Genomic DNA, 6,094 nt, shown 5'->3' with positions numbered 1-6,094 from the left:
AACACCAAGTTATGCATTCATTACATTGTTTGGATTCTGGTAGTAAAATAAAAATTGAAATTTTAAAATAGCATATACATATGCGAAGTTCCAAATAATGTAACCATAGAAACAACATCATCAACATAATTTGTTTATAGAACTGTCAAATGTTGACATATATTTGCCTATCCACAAGAAACCTATGGTTTGATACGGTTACCAGTCGGACAAGGAACTCAATTCCAACTAAATATTAAAATTTTTTTTAAAGAAGTAATCCAGCCTCCTTTGTAGCCTTAATGGGTGATTTAATACCGTGTGAACTATTACGTTAAGAGTTAAATGTTTGCTGGAGAGAGAGAGAGAGAATAAAGAAGTAAAACAACTAAACAGAACCTCGTTGCAACTTGCAAGTGCTTCCATGGTTTAGCCTCTCGTTAACCATAAGTCTGATATTCAAAGACACAGCTTGATCAATATAAGATGATAAAGCTCATATTAGTTTCAACCAAAATATTTTATAGAAATTGTGATAAAAGCAATAGAAAATTGTATAGAACTAAGAAAACACAAATTAAATATTGAACACAAAATGTTTATACCTATTAATCGGATCCGATCCATGGTACCCATGAGGGGCGGCCTAACCCAATCCGTGAGCAAGGGGAGGGAGCCATTCACTTTATGTGAATGACTCCCTCTCTCCCTTTCCTTGTTTGAGTGAAAGACTGTAAAGGGGGGGGGACTTAGGGTTTTGGCTATAAATAGATGCTCTAACCCTAAGTCCCATCATAACATTGGCAACCAGGATCTGCCTCTCTCTCTCCCTACTCTCCAAGTAATTGTGTGCTCTTGGGATTCCATCTCTTCCCAAGGATTTATGGTGTGGAGTTCTTCTTCGTGGAGAAATCTTTCAAAATATTCGAAGATCTTGAAGAAGATCGTTCAAGTTCGTGAAGCAAATAATCAAACTCGTATGAAATCCTCTTCCATTGCGTTCCCGTCTCCATTTAGGTAACACCCTAACAAGTGATGATTTATTAACAACACCATTTTCCTACAATTCTCTTTGGCATGTGAAGCCAGATTTTCTTTAATTCCAAAAGCACCATCATGTAAAAGAGAAAACATATCTACTTCATTAAAAAACATAAACGGCGTCTCCACCACTCTGGTGTGTAGTTTCTCCTCTCGTCTTTTGGAGTTAACCCTTCTTCTAGCATTTCGGCTACTCACTGAACTACATTCCTTTGTCTCTCTATAGCTGTTATGGATTCCCTAAGCCTTACCTCTTCCTCTCCCACCGCCTCCACCACTCCCAGACCCTACCACTGAAGATACAAGCCCTAATGATGATGATGCATTTGTAATAGACGATGAGACAGAAGATCGTTTAAGTCACGACGCTTCTCTCTCTCTGTGGTCGGATTTGTCTTAGCAGGGAAGCCCTATTGTAAACAAGTAGTCTCTGAAGCCTTGATCTCAGCATGGCATGTTGATCAAACGGTGACTGTCTCCCCACTGGCTGCTCATACCTATGTGTTTAAATTCCAACATCCAATGGATCTCAACAACATCCTCAATGAGGGCCCATGGTCAGTTGTTGGTAATCTCATCATTCTGGAGAGGTGGAAACCTACTAGGGATTGATCTTTCATCAATTTTGACATATGGATTCATGTCCTTGAAGTGCCAGAGGAACTACATGATCTTCACCTGATGGCGAAGTTGGTTCAGAAGGTTGGGCCCTCAACAGAAATTATGAATATTTCAGGTGTTCGATCAGGGCAGAGAATTCAATATTTTCGAGCCCATGTTCAACTTGATGCTCGGAAACCACTTAAGATGTCCATGGACCTTTATCACCCCCAGTACTGCCCCACTGTGCACACATGGGTGGTGCTGCACCGCACGATGCGCACAGCACCCCCAATAGTACTGGGGGCGATAATTTTCCGACATCCATACTTATCAAAGGACGGACTGGTAATCTTAAAAGGCCGATATTCAGTATGAGAGACTGCCGTTATTTTGCTATTATTGTGGCCTCTAAGGTCACAATGAGCTGCGCTACAAACTTCTATTTGAGGAGGAACAGATTCATCGGGCTGCCCATCTATGCCAACTGAAGCCAAATTGCCCGCCATTCTCTCGGCATCAGTATCATCCTCACATTCATTGTTCTCCTCCTGACAACAGATTGCTTGAACATGTTGAGATCCTCAACACTTCTGAAGGTGCACCTCAGCTAGCCACTGCCACCAGAAGTTCTTACGATCAGTACGAACCAAACTCCGGTGAAGGAGTTGTAGGCCATGATCACACATCTCAGACACGTGCGGTAAGTTGTGCTCCACTCTCCCTCAGTAACCACCCACTTATGTTGCATGGGACTCCTCCACTCTCCATACATACAATAATGCCCATTTCCTCCATATTACCCAAGCCAGACCCTCCAATTTCAGTTCCTTTACACCCACTAACCACAGGCCATGACTCCACTGCTCTTTTGAACTACTTTCACCAACTTCCTCAATCCCCAGAAGTGCTACACGCCCTCTCCACTCTCCTTCCACATCTCTTAGAGTGCTCCTTATCCCACTAAAATCAAGTCCAATCTCCATCTGCCACATCAGGCAACCTACTACACGTAACACTTAATTCCCACGCTCCATGTCCCACTCTACTAGCAGTTCAAATGCCTAATTCAGTTACACACACATTCCTTCTGAGCCATACACTCCACTTCTACCGCAACCTCCATGTACCAACCACCCATCAAATCCATCATCTTCCCATGCACCATAACCTGCTCAACCGCCTAAACGCCCTCAGGTCCATTCTGCTGAGGACTCTCCTCTGGACTCTGACACTGAGATGTCTACTAGTGATCAAACCTTTGTTATGTCCCATTTTTTAGGGCATTACCCCCATGGTGGCTGAAGAGAACCAGCACCATTGGTCACAATGAAGATCCTCGAATGGAACTGTCAAGGGTTGGGGAGCCCTTCAATTATAGGTTCCTTACGCCATATCCTCAAGAGTGATCAATCAGACATTGTTTTTATAATGGAGAAAAGAAGCAGATTGCCAAGCATTGAGAAGCTTAGAAGACGATCAAAGTAACATTCATTCCATGTGGTAGATCTGGAAGGCACTAGAGGTGGTTAGGCTCTTTTATGGTTGGATGCGATTAATATCTCTATCCTCAGTTCAAATTCCAGAATTGTGGATATGGAGGTTTCTACTACAGACAACCCACCATTCTTTTGCACTTGCGTTTATGGATATCCGATGCGACATAAACGCCATCAGGTATGGGAAAAGATCATCTCTCTTAGCCCCTCAAAACAATGTAACTTGCTTTGTTTAGGAGATTTCAACTCCTACTTGTCTTGGCAAGAGAAAACTGGTGGTGCTCAACCAAATTCTAGAGATTCTGATAGCTTTCGCTCCTTGGATTCTTGTTGTTTCCTAGACTTGGGATTTAATGAGCCTTCCTTCACTTGGAATAACAAACGGTCAGGTGACTCAAACATCAAAATTTGGTTAGACCGAGCTCTTTGTGACCCTGAGTGGCGCCACTCCTTTCCAGAGGCCTATGTATTTGTGAAACCAGCTTTAGGATCTAACAATTGCCCAATTTTGATTGATACATTGGGTGGAAGGTCACATGGTCAAAAACCATTCAGGTTTGAATCCATGTGGCTCTCAAACAATCAATGTAGAGATGTGGGAATCAAAGGCTGGTCCATTACTCCTCCTGGTAATGCCTCTCACAAGGTTATATCAAAACTAAAACATAGCCAGCTGTCTTATGGCACAAACTAATCTGGTTCAAAGGCCACATCCCCAGACATAGTTTTCTAGCCTGGAGAGCCCTCAGACTTTGCCTCCCAACACAACCCTTCCTTCTTCACAGAAGAATCCCAGTTTCCCCCTCTTGTATCCTTTGTTGGACCGGCCATGAAGACATAGATCACCTATTTTTTTACTGCCCCTTCTCTTCTACCATCTGGAAAAAAGCCCTTACCTTTATTTGGCCTCGCAATAGGAGACCTCTCCCCTTTGCTAGAGAGTGGCTTTGGTTGGACATGAGCTTTTCTGGGCAAACTATTTGCGACACTATTGGAAGACTTGTTTTTTTGCAGCCCTTTATCACATTTGGATGGAAAGGAACCTTAGAAGATGGACCTCCAACTCTCGTTCATTCAACTTGATTTGGAAAGCCATCTTCTTTGCCCTCTCCTCCAAACTTTGTGTTTTGCCTTCGAAGACTCTCCCTGACACCCCAAGGAACATGCATATTGTTGTATCCTGGGGTTTAGATAACTCCCTTTTGAGGACCCCCTAGTGATTCGTTTCCCTTTCCCCCCTCTCTCCCTTTGTATATTCCCCCCCCCCTTCTTGTCGTTTTTCCCCTCTTGGTAATACATTATTTATTCACCCAAAAAAAAAAAAAAAAACATAGCCAGCTTGTTTTTAAGAAATGGAACAGGAACATTTTTGGAGATATCCCATGTGAAGATTAAAGCCTTAAAGGTGGAACTCGAGAAGTTGCAAGGTCTCCCTATGACATCCTTTTCTCAGGACCATGAATTAGAGCTCCAACGCCTGCTGGATGAACAACTGCAACTAAAGGAGTTCTGGAGACAAAAATCAAGAATAGCTTGGCTGCAATGTGGAGACAGAAACACTTTTTTCTTTCATATCTCAATTATCCAGAGAAGACATCGAAACCAGATTCTTAAATTGAAGCTTCCATCAGGTCAATGGACCACTTTTGTGTTGATATATCCTCCCTCTTATGTGACCATTTTAAGAATCTATACACCTCTGAGCCTATGGATAATCAGGCTTTATTACAAGTTCTTGGTATGGCTCAATAGTGCGTAACTGATGAGATAAACAATGTATTATGTGCAGCCCCTTCCCTAGATGATGTTAAAATGGCGTTGTTTGCAATGGCCCTACAAAAGTCTCCTGGCCCTGACGGGTTTCCACCTGTGTATTTCCAACAGTTTTGGGATGTTGTTAAGGATGAACTTTTTGACTATGTGTCTGAGTTTACAGGGCATATTCTTGTGGTGTTAAATCATACCTACACCGGCCTCATTCCTAAGGTAAAGTGTCCAGAGTCAGCAGATCAGATCCGTCTTATCAGCCTCTGCAATGTTGCCTTTAAAGTCATTACAAAGCTGATAGCGGAGCGGCTACATGGAGCTTTGCACCAGATTATTGCACCTACCCAGTCGGCCTTCATACCCTCAAGACTGATCTCTGACAATATCATGGTAGCACATGAAATGTTCTACTATATTAAGAAGCAAAAGAAAGGGAAGGATAAATTCCTTGCTTTGAAGTTAGACATGCGTAAAGCCTATGATAGGCTGGAGTGGAATTTCATCGAAGGAATGTTGCTGAGAATGGGCTTTGATGTACATTGGGTTAGGCTTGTTATGGCGTGTATTAGATCGGTGACATATAATCTGCTCATTAATGGCTGCATCAAGGGCTCGATTATTCCTTCTAGAGGCATAAGACAAGGCGACCCAATCTCTCCCACTATTTTTATATTGTGCTCTCAATCCCTCACTTCAATCATCAAACAAGCAGAGGATGCAGGGAATCTTCATGGAATTCATGTAGGTTGGAGAAGTTTGTTGGAGGGACATAAGGTGCCCCAATCGGGCTTATTGTGGAGAGTAGGAAATGGGGTTGACATTGATATAAGGTTGGATGGGTGGGTACCTTCATTGCCAAACCATAAGATTCAGAGTCCTAAACCTGCTGACTGTTCTATCTCAAAAGTTTCGGACTTAATTAATCCTTTGAACAGGTCTTGGAGGATGGATCTACTTCATCGATTTTTTAGGCCAGAAGAGAGGAAGGCTATCAAAAGCATAAATTTAAGCATCTTTCCAGGAGACGATAAACATGCCTGGAGTGGTTTACAAAATGGGGATTTCACGGTGAAGTCCCATGATGTCCGACAACTTGCAGAGCTCCACTGAATCAGAGGCATCTTCATCTCATGTTCATAAGTGGGAGCAGATTCCTACTTCTGTCTGGAAACGTATATAGAGTGCTAACTAGAGGTGGTCTCCACTCT

Source organism: Telopea speciosissima, chromosome 3 (assembly GCF_018873765.1).
Source record: "Telopea speciosissima isolate NSW1024214 ecotype Mountain lineage chromosome 3, Tspe_v1, whole genome shotgun sequence".
NCBI classification, from domain to species: Eukaryota; Viridiplantae; Streptophyta; class Magnoliopsida; order Proteales; family Proteaceae; genus Telopea; species Telopea speciosissima.
Note: the sequence above shows the minus strand (reverse complement) of the source record.